The sequence below is a fragment of the Morone saxatilis genome, unplaced genomic scaffold (assembly GCF_004916995.1).
Source record: "Morone saxatilis isolate NCDOM2014 unplaced genomic scaffold, NCSU_SB_2.0 Contig18, whole genome shotgun sequence".
In the NCBI taxonomy this organism is placed as follows: Eukaryota; Metazoa; Chordata; class Actinopteri; family Moronidae; genus Morone; species Morone saxatilis.
Genome location: NW_023339740.1, coordinates 3,604,423 through 3,617,574, shown reverse-complemented (window position 1 = coordinate 3,617,574; position 13,152 = coordinate 3,604,423). Strand labels below are relative to the sequence as shown.

Below are 13,152 nucleotides of genomic sequence, written 5' to 3'. Positions count from 1 at the left end.
GGGTGTAATTTGGGTGTCTGGTGTTTGTGTGTGTGTGTGTGTGTGTGTGTGTGTGTGTGTGTGTGTGTGTGTGCAGTGTACATGCACAGGTTCCCTTTTCCATATCTTTGTCATGCTTTGTTGAGTCATACAGAGTTTAGACTGCTGTAGTTCCATTACAAAAATAACTAAGTCAAACAGTCAGTGAGAAGTTGCACTTCTGTTGAAAGTGTTGCATGTTGAACTCAACAAGAAGTCTGAAACAATGTGTTAAGTCATGATTATATTATGTTTTATGGTCTTCATAGGCATCAAAATGCATTGTTAGAGGTGTTACTTTTCTTTTTCATGTTACAGCATGCAGTGTTTTTAATAATTAAGTATCATTTTAATGCAGCTATAATTTGATAATTACATGGGCAGATTCTTACTGACCCCAATCATAGCATTGCAACCGCAATCAGACATGTCATGATTGAAGCAGTGTGCATGGGTTTGTGCAAATTATTTTCTCACTTTTCCATAATCAAAACACATGGGCAAAGGTATAAAGACTGGATTAAACACTGTGTTTTATCTGCTCTGGTGTAAGCAGTTAATGTTAGCATGCCTTGCTAACTGGCTTACTGCCTACAGTTGTAACCTAGTGTTATGTTCAAGGCCGTTGTACAAGGAGTACAATACAATTAGCTAACTATTATTTTGTGTGACTACAGGTTACGTCAGAAATTCTCAATAGCAACACTTACTGTGTGGGAGGCAGTCCTGGCTGCAATTACATCAGAGTCTAGGCTAACGTAGCAGCTCTGTCCTGTTCTTTATTAGATTTGGAAAGGTTTTGCTCTCACATCAGCCTCAGCCAAACTTGTTACTTGTCCTCATGCTCAATTTTTTGCTTTTATAAAAGTGGAACATTATATCATAACACCATACATGGAATGCCTGTTTTGCTTGTTCAAGTATTTTCAACAGTAAACTTCAAAATAGGGTTAAAACAAAAAACTAAAGAAAAAAAAACTCTGTTCAACAATGTTCATCAGCTGCTGACTATGTTAACTTTTAGCCTGGGACATGCATCTTAAAGGTCCAATATGTTACATTTAGGAGGATCTGTTGAACAAATCTGAGGCTCTCAAGAGGATAGTGATTTAAAAAGCATGGCTATTTACTATGATTGTAAAGACTTACCAATACAGAGATTGGTTCGAACGTTATAGATGCAACTACATCAGTACACAGACCCCTGGATTGATCTAAATGTACCTCCAATTCCCTGGTATTTTTTTAAATACATGTATTTAAGAGCAATGTCCCTTTTTTAATTTAGAATGGAAAATAGATGTTGAAGTTAAACAAATGTTAAGAACTGAATTAGATGCCATTGTATTGCATCAAATCAAACCAAACTGTTCTATATTAAAATGCATCGTCCCTGAATCATATCATAACTCATGTATCTACATATCAGATCGTCTTAGAGGGGAACAATGCTCACCTCTACTATTTACTCACAGTAACAGTGCATGGCTGAAATGTGTAGGCATGTCGTTTACCTGTTTCTCTGAGTAAACAGCAATGAGATATTAAAGGATTTTTAAATCACTACCCTCTTGAGTGCCTCAGACTTCTTCAACGGTTCTAAACTAGGATCCCCAAACTAAAGAGCACCCAAGGGACACCTGTTTTTTTTTTTTAAGGCTGAGCTGTATTCAAATGGTTGTAATTTGCAATTTCACCGCTAGATGTCACTGAATACTACACACTGGTCCTTTAACGTTACTCCCTCAATAAAAAATCCACTATTACAAAAATAATAAAGTGGTAACTTGCATACCATGCAATGCCTAAATAGCATAGCTTTCGACATGATTGTACGTGACAGTAAGGGGGGAAAGATGTTTTTAAGCAGTATTTGGAAGTAAATCAAATAAAATAGGATAGATAGGATAGGATTTGGTAGTTTGAAAAATAAAGATGTGACTGTGACTGGCAGCACTGTTTTATTTCGAATGTTGTAGGCTTTTACATCAATAGTATTTCAAGTTAAAGCCACTGCAAGAAACTTTAATTTTGTGTTAATTCTGGCAGCCCTTATGGAAAAAAAGGAGTATTTCTATCATCTCAGTTCATTGATTTCAAGGGGAATTTGACCGAATCTGACTGGTGGCAGTATTAACTTGGTTTCATAAGCAGTTAAAAGCTCCTTGTAGAATGTTTAAATACAGAACAGAATTTGGGCTACTGTAATATGCTAGACATAGACATCATCTATCTAAACATTTCATTCTTGCTGTCCTTTTCAGTATTCAATATTATCAGTCTTTACCAGTTTTATGTCTTAATTTTGGTTTTCGAATTTGGTCATACTAGACACGAGCAGAGCCCATATCTACCCATGACAACAGTACAGTTAAATTTTTGACACTGACAATGGTTGTTACTGTAATTTTCAGCCGATCGTAGCAATGGTTTGCCTCAGCATGCTGCAGCTGAGGCACAATAGTAATGTTTACATAAGCAGTTTATTATTGAGTCCCTGATTCATCACACAGCCCCCGGGCCCACTCAGCCATGATAATGTGAAGATAGACCCTTCCATATTCGACAATAGCCCTGGCACCAGCACTAACCACCACTCACAGATTAACAAACCCATGCAAACATTTGGTCAAACAGACCAAATGGAAGACAGTTTGCGTTTCACACAGCACCAAGACCACTGGCTACTGTGATGAAAGGTTCAATGCTTCAGCAAGCAAGTGTCTTTTGTGATAATAAATACATCATCTCTGTAACCTGAGACGCCATGGGTCTTTACTGCACATCTATGTTATGCTACGATGGCTGGATTTTAGAGATGGAGCTTGTTTCCCAAACAACACAAAGATCACCGACATAAGATATGGTGGCTCCGTCACTGCTGTAGTATTTTCTATGTCAACACTAGACTCAACTTGTGTGAGCAAACATGAGTGTGCTATTTGCAAGTTACTAATGTTACAGAATTGTTATGCAAAGCATTTATTGTTGCCGTTTTGAAATGCCAAAATACAAAATTGCACTTTGTACCAAGGAACATTGTGTTCCTAGTGTGTTTCGTCACTTTCTACTTCTTAACTACAAAAGATGAAAACTAACAATATCATCACATTAATGCTCTATTTTACTGTCCACTGGAGAGTAGTTCTCAATAGGTCAGTGAACAGTTGAATAAAGTGGAATAAACCCACAGTAACATGAGCAGTTGCATGTGAACATGCGCACAACTCGCCCAAAACAACACTCTGGCACACTACTCAGTCTTACAGGATGCCCTGCAGAGGTTCTTTTAAGGTTACATTCAGCGTTTTTCACCAAACCTTAACGTGTGAATGCATTTCAACATTTGCAAAGCCGATCCTTATTGGTGCATTGTTAACATGCATATTTACTAATGGTTGTTGGAGCATGCGATGCAAGACAAATTTCCATGTGAATGGACAATAAAGTGTTATCTCACAAGATCTTATCTTACTAGCTTGCAGTCTTCTTCACTGCATTTGTTGGTACGTTGGTATACTGCTTTGCCTGCTAGTATAACAAATTCATCTTAGCCCACGGTACTCTTACACAGTTTTCAGAATATCATAAAGAACATGGTCAGATACTGTTCTTGTGTGCATCAGCAGCAGCCACATGCTCCATCCAGCGCCACTGCTGCTGCTGCCAGGGTCGCATTAAATTACTAAAAAAAGACCTAAAGGACCTAAAGTGTTGCTGGGCATGCTTTCCTCACTCACGCCCAGTATGCTTCAAAAGCTCCTCACAGGTGGGCGGGCGATGTATTCACAGCCGAGCTATCCAGCTCATTTAAAATTATCCACCCTATGTGAGGCTGCCAGTGCTTTATAAAGAATAATGTTGTTTTCAACGAACACTGGACAAACACAAATGTTGTGACAGGCACTGGGCAGTGAGAAGCTGTTTGATGATTGGTTGGGCATCCTGAAGTCCAAGATTTGCTTCTTCTCTGGGCAGGAGCGCGGCCAGTGTGTTCACTTCTAACTGTTGTGCTCAGCGGTGTGTTTAGGCGCTTTACATAATTGCAGGCCTCTTTTTCCCAAGTTGCTAGTCTAGTGCTGCAGCTGTGATGGCTTATTAGAGGTTGGCTCGCACATGCAGTGACACAGGCAGGAGCCACCTTGGGAAATGTATAATGTGTTGTGTGAGAGTGGTGTGAGGTAAGCTGTGAGTCACAGAGCTGCTCCTGTCAAAAGCAGGACCATAAGCCAGAACCCAAGGGGAAAGTCCTAACAACCATCAGAATAATCACACACACATAATGTGACATAAAGGAATCCTACAGTCCTAAAGCACCCATGCACGTTTTCTGACATTAAACTGAAAGCCATTTCTATCTGCAATATTAAGTGTGTAACTAATTTAATGGTCATGGTTTGTTTTGTCTGGTTAGTCAAATAATTAATAAATCATTCTGAACATGTAATGTAAATGTATGTAAAAAAGACCTAATGACCTTTTAATGTGTCAGCCAGAGACAAAGCAGGAGTTAGCTTCATGTACCTACGTCCAGGTGTTTACAACAGATTAAGAGTGTAAAGACTAACCAATATGTTTTGATAAACAACGATAGATCCTAGTCAAATTCCATGGCAACACTGCATTTACAGCCTGTAAAATAACCACAAACCTTGCTTCTAATTTAGGCCAAGGTTCTAAAGCTACCGGCAGGAACACACAAACAAAAACACAATCAATGGCGAATAATGCTAAACACTACCTCCAAAGACCAAACTCCAAGGCCATAACTGAAACTGAAACAAGCTGTTTTATTTACAAGGACATGTGACTAGCGTTGTTGAAGATACTACATTTATATGCGCCTACATACGCACCTGCTGCAATAGACCTACATACTAGGAGAGCAGCATCAAAAGTTGGACACATATGGTTTGACTGCTAAGCTGAGTCCACAAACATAGACGCTTAAAGCATTGAGTCTTTACAAGAGGGAAAATAAAACCAAAGCTTCAATAAAGTATTGACAGTTGAAGGGTTTTGTAAGTTGCAGTTCAGATAGCAAATAAAATTGAATTGAATTGAATAGCTCTGGTTGAACTTAATATTTATTCCTGCCAGCAGAAAGTTACCCAATCTAATTTTTACAATGTGCCCTTTTGGCCTCACTCAAGTAATTTCATGCTTTTAGTCAAAACAAACAGACGTCCATTAGACTGAGTCTGTCTGAGGATGATAACCGTCTGTGTTGCTGCTATCTACTCCGAAAAAAAACTCTATCCCGCTTTCTTTGCTTTTATCTCCTGACTCTTCCTCTCTCTCAATCCTTTTATTCTGTTTTCCTTTACCACTGAACCTTTTCCTTCTCTCTCTCTATTTCCTCATACCCATGAGCACAATTTGCTGTTTTTTGTTTTTTGGGGCATGGCTAAATCATCAGCAGAGACATTTTAAATTTCAGCTTTGGTAGGTTGGGTTCACGAGTTGAAAGCTCATCGACAGAAGTGACTGTTGGAATGAGTAAACTAAAACCTCATCAAGCAGTCAAACACACTGCATTTTTCTTATTTAAAAAATGGATTAGACCACCTATCCTCTTAATATAGGCTCTGACTGCCTGAAAATGTAATTGTCAGCCTAGATTAAAGCTTCACCCTGGAGCTGTAATTTATGCAGGTGCTCTCGGACAAGGTATGTTTTATCAGTCTGTTTTCTGGGAATAATTGACACAAGAAAACAGACTGATAAAACGTACCTTGTCCGCTCTCCTGTCTTTAAGACTGCTTCAATTGTCACCGGAAAACCGGAAGCTAAGGGCGACACAACATGAAGGCTCACACAAATCTGTTCAGCCATTTTGAATCTACTGTATGGAAATACGTACAAGAGTGTGTGTGCCTGTCTGTGCCCCTACACTTCAAAAAATAAAGCTGGAGGTATTTTACTAGCATCATTTCTGGACATGCAGAGCTCCGCAGTCAACCTAGCAATAATAAATATACAACGTCTGGTCAAGTTAGCAATAATAGAAATGCACTTACACTTTCAAAATAAAGCTTGTGTGGTTAACGTTGTGAAGCGGTCTCACCTTGGTTATAGGGTTAGGCAAAAACACTTCTTGGTTACCTTTAGCCACAAAAACTATTTGGTATGGTTTAGGAAAAGATAGCAAATTATGTTACGTACCTGACGTATCTTAAGTACATTATTTTAGTTATGTAATGTACCTGATGTAACTTCAATACGTTATGTAAGTTCACATACATAGCCTACATAGCTTAGAAGAAGTCAACGTACTTCTGGTTTTAAACAGGATATGAGGGAGTTTGTTTGACCCACCCATCTACCCCACCTCCTCTATATGCGGACTTTCTCACTCTTTATACTATTCTATACTGCAAGTCACCCGACTTCGATGGCACATTTAACCATTAAACTACACATACGCATACAGACATGTATTATGAAGCAGCAGTATTTGATGAGTTGGGATATATGTATGATATAGATACGTGTACCAAGTATTAATCCACAGTGACCTATTAGCTATAGGACCTATAAAATGAAGTAAATATAATCTTGCCTAAATTCTTATGGGTGTTATTCCTTTTTTCACCGCACATAGCATGGCATTTCACATTCTTCTCTGTTTGTTCTGCTATGATGACTGTTGTTATTCATGCTAACACTTCTGTTGTACCCTCCTCTACCTTTTCCAACCTTTCCCGGTCATTTGGATTTTGCCCTTGTAACGCTGTATATTCAAATTGTGTTGAGTTTGAGGCCTTTGGTTTGAATTTCATGCAGGTTTATGACCATGTCCACAGGATATCTTGTGAGGGATCAAGTGGGAGTCCCCACCACCCCATCACAAGTGTTTTGTGATTGTATAATTTCTAAGCATTTCTCAGTGTTCAGATTTTAACTAGATATACAAATTGGCTATAAACCACCAAGCATCAGGCTGTGACTTGCATGGCTGCAGTTTTTTAGCCAAGTGTGAAGCAGCAGCTGTTTTTGTGTTGGGAGTGGGTCAATGCTACAAGTGAAGGAGTTCTCGTATCTTAGGGTTTTGTTCATGATTGAGGGCAAGGTGGAGTGTGAGGTCAACAGGCAGACTGTTGTGTGTCAGCAGTTAGTTTTCTTTGCTGGCTGGGCTCACACTTAAGAATAGTCTGCTCAAGCCTGTTCAGATTCTGTGGGCCTCTGATTAGGATGTCTCCTTGGTCCCTGCCAAAGTATTCCAGGCACATCCAACTAGGAGGCAACCCCAAATCAGACCCAGACTATACTTTAGGGATTACACAGGAAGAGCTGGAGGACGTTAGGTCCTGTGTAGACAAATGCAGCCCTATCCTCCATTTGAGGCTACTGCTTTGACACAGTGGGGTGCTAATCCAGTGGGGTCTGGCAAAAAAGTTAAAACTGTCGCAACTTTTGCTGGAACGCAGTGAGACATCATCCAGCATCATATTGCATTGGCCAATCACATACCTAACATAGATTCCTGGTAAGGCATATTTCTAGAGTTTATCTCAAGATCATTTTGAGAAAAGATAACATGTCCTAAAAGCCTTAACCCCAAGCTGGTTTCCATTATCTCACCGATATCTGAAGCAACACATACAGCAACACAGTCCCTTGCATGTTTTAATGCAGAGCTGTTTTAGGTCTAAATTATTACCACTTATTCTGCTGCCACCATCCACACTAGATAAGCAGGAAATAGATGCATGGGAGAATCATTAGAATACATTCTTATGCATCAAGTACATGAGTTCTTGCAAAAATATATGTATGTACATGTGAATCCCCAAACAAAACAACCACCATGACACGTGTGGCTTGTTGCACAAACCATAGTGGCCTGTGATACAATAGGCCAGTCTGATGTTGACCCCCCAGCACTGTTGTTATTCCCTCACAGCCACTGGACACAGTAGGCCCACTGTGTACATGGCGACAGTGGGTGACATGTAGACAGACAGAAAAAAAGACAGGGATTTATTGTTGCTGTCAACACTGTTGTCAATTTTGTTAAGAGTGATAGCTTCATTATTAGCACTTATCTTAAGATATTCTTTGAAATTATCTGAGGAGAAGTGAGTTGGATGACTTGAGCTGGACACAATGAGATAAACAAGTGAAGAAAAATATGGTAATGTCAGGCAGAGGAATACGGAGTGTGATGTATCACCATATAACTGAACAAATAAGGCAGTGATTGTTGTCTCGTGAGGCCTGGATCCAAGAAAAGACAAGATGGGAGGAAACAAAAGGTCATCTTTATTACGGCTTTAGCCAGGAAACAAAGAGAATGTGACATCATGTGTTTTCTGACTATATGCTTTGTGTAACATGTCATAAAGATGTCAAGCAAAAGTGTGCTGTATTTTTAAAAAAGAGGGACACAAGCTTTGGTTGGTTACTGTCTGTCTAGGTTTTTCTCCATAACACTGCACAGAGAGATGTCTGGCAGAATTGATCATTGCTGTGGGACAAGGGGGAGAAAACTCTTCTATCTCTTAAACCAATCACACTTGTTGCAGACAGGGCTTAAGCCAAGTCTCTGTAACATGCCCTTTTAAGAATAGTGTTCAGGGTAAAACTGGTGTTCGCTGCAGCCTGTAGGAAGTGAAGGAGAGCAGCTTTAACCTGGCTTTGGTCACTCCCAACTTCCTATTTAGTCCGACAGTGTTGTTTAAGGCAACAATCAGAGTGTTGAGAGGAGAGTCTTTGAGTTCATAAGAATATAATCTTATGGAGATCTGAACAGGCTACACAAAGCTCTGTGTATTATGGACTAAACACAGATTTGATCATCCACAAACTCAGCTATCTTTAGTTGTGAGACCTTTCCTGTCTTATGAAGAAAAAGCGTAATGTGAAAGGTGTTGCTTGTACAAACTCAAACAGAATTCTGCAGTTTGCCTCATCTCTACAGGCCCGTTTAGCTTCTTTCAAGGTAATTGTTTTGGTTTCCCAGCTCACAAACTCTGAACTCATCGACCTTGTTTCCAGCAATAGCTGTTCTCAGAGAAAAAGCTCTGATGAACTAATTGTATGCTACCTGCCCAACACCAAACAACAGAAAAATAAAGTACATGTAGATGTTATATGCAACTAGCTTGTGAGGGCAGAAGAACATTTAGTAGCTAAGCGATATTTTTCTCAGGAGATGGTGTTGACCAGAACACAGATAAAAGTACACTGGACTTATTTTCATCAGCTGATCAAAAACACAATTCCATATGAGTGTTAATGTGGCTCCAAGTTTGAATTTGTTAGTTAACATGTTAGCCATAAAATGTGGGTGACCAACCAAGTTTCACAACTACCAGTTTACAAGCTAAACAATGTCTTTCTGTTGATTCTGTATTTATATGACAAATAAAAATGGAGCATGAGATGGTGCAATAGGTGGATTGGTGCGGATTGTTGGGGTGAAGAGGGAGCTGAACTGGAAGGGAAAGCTTACGATTTACCAGGCAATTTACATTCCAACCCTCACTTATGGTTATGAGCTTTGGGTACTGACCCGAAAGGAGTTTGTGGATGCAAGTGGCTGAAATTAGTTTCCTGGGCTCAGCCTTAGAGATAGGGTGAAGAGCTCAGACATCCAGAGGGAGCTTAGAGTAGAGCTGCTGCTCCTTCGTATAGGTGTTTTGGGCATTACCAACTGGTAGGAGAGCCAGGTAGACCCGGAACTCACCTGTTGATCCCCCATGACAGCTAAAAATTATTGCTGGGGGGAGAGATGTGCCTGCTTGGCCTGCTGCCACTGTAACCCGACCTGATAAGGGGAAGAAAATTTGGATGTTTTAAAGGAGTTTGAGGAGTTATATAGAAAATAATTGTATTCCCCTTTTGTGTCAAGATTGGGATGAGAAAATCAAGTCAAATCATCATCAGTCCTGCATGCTAAATGTGAAGCTAGGGCCAGTGGGCTTAGCATAAAGACTGGCAGCAGAGGGAAACAGCTATAGCCTGGTTCTGCGCAAAGGTAAAAATTCTTAAAGTTCACTTATTAACATATCTGTCTTATTTGTTCAATACATAGAAAGGTAGCTAGCTATTCCTCCTGCTCCTGCTAGTTGTATTTGTGCTAAGCTAACCTTACTAGCTTAGCTAGCTTCATATTAAGCATTCTAACACGAGAGTGATGTCAATTTTCTAACCAAACGAATAAGCACATTTCCCAACAATATTTGGGTTTAACAGAACGATTCCGTTTAACGGTCAAAGTTGTGAAACCTTTATATGTGAAAACAGAGAAAAGGGTAAAAGGGTCTGTTTTCTATGTCCATAAAGTCTAGATAGATTAAATAACCTATTTCTATTTTCACAGTGTCAGTCTAAATGTAGATCTAATCAGGGACACAATCTAAATTTAACTATATATAATCTGTCTAGTTCTAATCTTATTTGGTTATTTTGATATTTACTTTGCAGTTTTTTCTGTTTACTAACTTAAATAGGTTTCAGAAATCTGCAGCATGTTTTAAAACAGGCTTTCAGATTTTGATGTACTATATAGTTCCTGTTGTTCCTGTAGACATTCAGAATTATTGTAAGAACCGGGACAAACCCAAATTCAGTCTTGTACCTTACGACTCAAACAGCTGGGCCACAGCTCTGGCTAAACAGCTGACCTGCTGGCATTATGTGAACATGCTGTATGAATTTAGGTTGTGTTATATCAAGTTCTCATTTTGCAATGGATTTTAGCAAACACTTCACTGGTGCAAAGATTTATATTACCTCCATTATATGCGTGTATTGAACGTGGCTGGATAATGGCAGCTAAAATTGGTTTAGCTGCATTGCAGACTAAACACACCAGCTGTTTAACAGTAATTCTCTCGTACCACTCTGGTTTCTGTGAGGCAGCACTGTCACCACCATTCATCTCCTTTAGGGAAAAAGTGTGTCTGTGTGTGTGAGTGTGTGTGTGTGTGTGTGTGTGCACGCAGTTGTACAAGCAAAGCAGAATTTTTAGTCCATATGAACTACTGGAGCGCACAGTAATGTAACCTCAGGCCCAAGGTCAGATTTAGCGCATATGACCGATCACACACATACACAGATGACACAGACAGATGTGTGCATGTGCTTCTGTATCTCTTTCCCTCCCTTTCTCTCTCTCTCTCACACACACACACAGTCAAACACACATACAAACTCACACTGTCTAACAGCAAGGTATGAGGAAAATGAAAGAATAAAGCAAATAAAAGCAATGTGAGGATGATCATATAGTATAGTGTTTTGCATACATTCCTGAATGATAAAAAGCACTGTGTTCTCACTTTGACACAGCACATACACATAACACAGCAGTATAATTATCTTATTTAGATACATAACTGCCTCACTTAGTGTCTCTTCGTAGGTATATGCTACCCATCTCTACTGTGAAAGTGTTATTCTATATTTTGTGTTACTGTGATCATAATAACTGGTCTCTGTGACTTTAGTTTCAAAGAAGTGTTCTCTGTACACAGAAGATAACAAACCACTTCAGAACTACCCAAATAAAGTCTAAGTGTGTCTTCTTTTTTGTCCTCTTTCTGTTTTCATCTTCTCTTGAATGATAATAATGTGGAAATTTCAGACACATGCTCTGCAAATCACCTTTCTTTCTTTGTTTATTCCTGTTTGTTTACTTACTTTCTGCATCTCAATTGTTGCCCCCTCCACCATGACCCTCCCAGAGATCACAGCTTGTGTTGGCAGCCTGTCTGGCTGTCAGAAACAGGAAGCTGTCATGCAAGGTTTCACTGGACAAACACAGCGGTCGGATGAAGCTGTGGCCTTGCTGTTAGCGGGCTAATGCTCTGCCCTGACACTGTGCCAGAGCTTCTTTTTTTTACCGGCCTCTCAGGGTCGTTCCTTCATTCAATTTCAACAAACTGGGCGTAGGGGGGAAAAGTGAAAGAGAGAGAAAAATATTTTGCTTGAAGGTTTGAATCTGAGCATGTGCATGTGTCTCATCACCCAGCATGAATCACAGTGGTGTGTCGCTGTGCCTGTGCCTTATATGTAGGTAGATTGTTGATTGTGTGTCATATTTTCTGATGACTGTGCCCACTGGCCTGTATAAAACCACGAAGCCCATCTTACCAAGCCCCACATATTTTCCATCAGCTGGCACCATTCTAAATGAGTACACACGAGGGGGGTTATATTCATTTAACCGGAGCTGACATGGGTCACTGGACCACTGATATATGGCTTTTTGCTGAATCAAACACACTCTTCCTCAACCCCCCAGAAGCAACAACCACTGAACTGCTCCACTGGCCAAAAGGACAATATTTTGTTTGCATTGGGCAGCTCATGTTTTTACCCATTCCTTCCACTGCAACAACTCTGCAAGTTAATCAGTAGGTTTACATGTACTTAGGGCACTGGATTACTTGTCGGCTTTCTGCAATAATATGATTTCTTCAAGGTTGTAAATGAAAAACATGGTTTCCGTCATCAGGGTAGGGGATTAGAGATTTCCCCAGCTAGATTTCTCCTGGAGAAAGTCGATTTGTTTCGGCCATGTTAACCAGGTTTATACATATGCATCCACATGACAAAATAATGAAATTTAGTCTGACTAAAACCAAAAATAACCAGCCTTGGTAAGTCCAATAATGTAGTTTCAACAGCTCAGTAGTTGAAGTCAGACACATTAACCTCGTTTTTTGTGTGCATGTAAATATGAATTGGTGGGACTGTAATAACATTTACTTCAAAACAATATTGTTGCAATATCTCATTTGTGACAATCTAAATAAGCTGTACTGTAATACTGTCTGTATTTTGACATTCAACAGTTACTGATGCAACCCAAAAACCTTCAGGCAAACAACATTAGAAATGCAGCCAGGGCCGTTGCCAACATTCTGGAAATACCAATGTTATGAGTCTAAGTGCCACCATTGCAACCCCACACACTCAGTTTTGAGTTGTATTTTCTATAAATATTATTTCACTACATGAAGGTCTAAATATGCTGTCAAACCCTTCCTTGCGCTGACAGGAATAAAATTACAGTAAGGAAATACTCTCTTTGTTTTTCATTTTTATGGCCAAAAGGTATGGTGAGTAAAACATTTTTATTTTTATTTATTTAAATATTTTTTTAAAAAGTACTTTATTTTT

At 39.5% G+C, this 13,152-nt stretch overlaps 1 protein-coding gene across 1 annotated transcript in view; it reads left to right on the top strand.

The window, feature by feature from the left end:
• LOC118328085 (cyclin-dependent kinase 18-like) overlaps positions 1-13,152 on the top strand; it is a 50,510-nt gene that overhangs the window by 1,303 nt on the left and 36,055 nt on the right. The gene's annotated exons all lie outside the window — the stretch shown is intronic.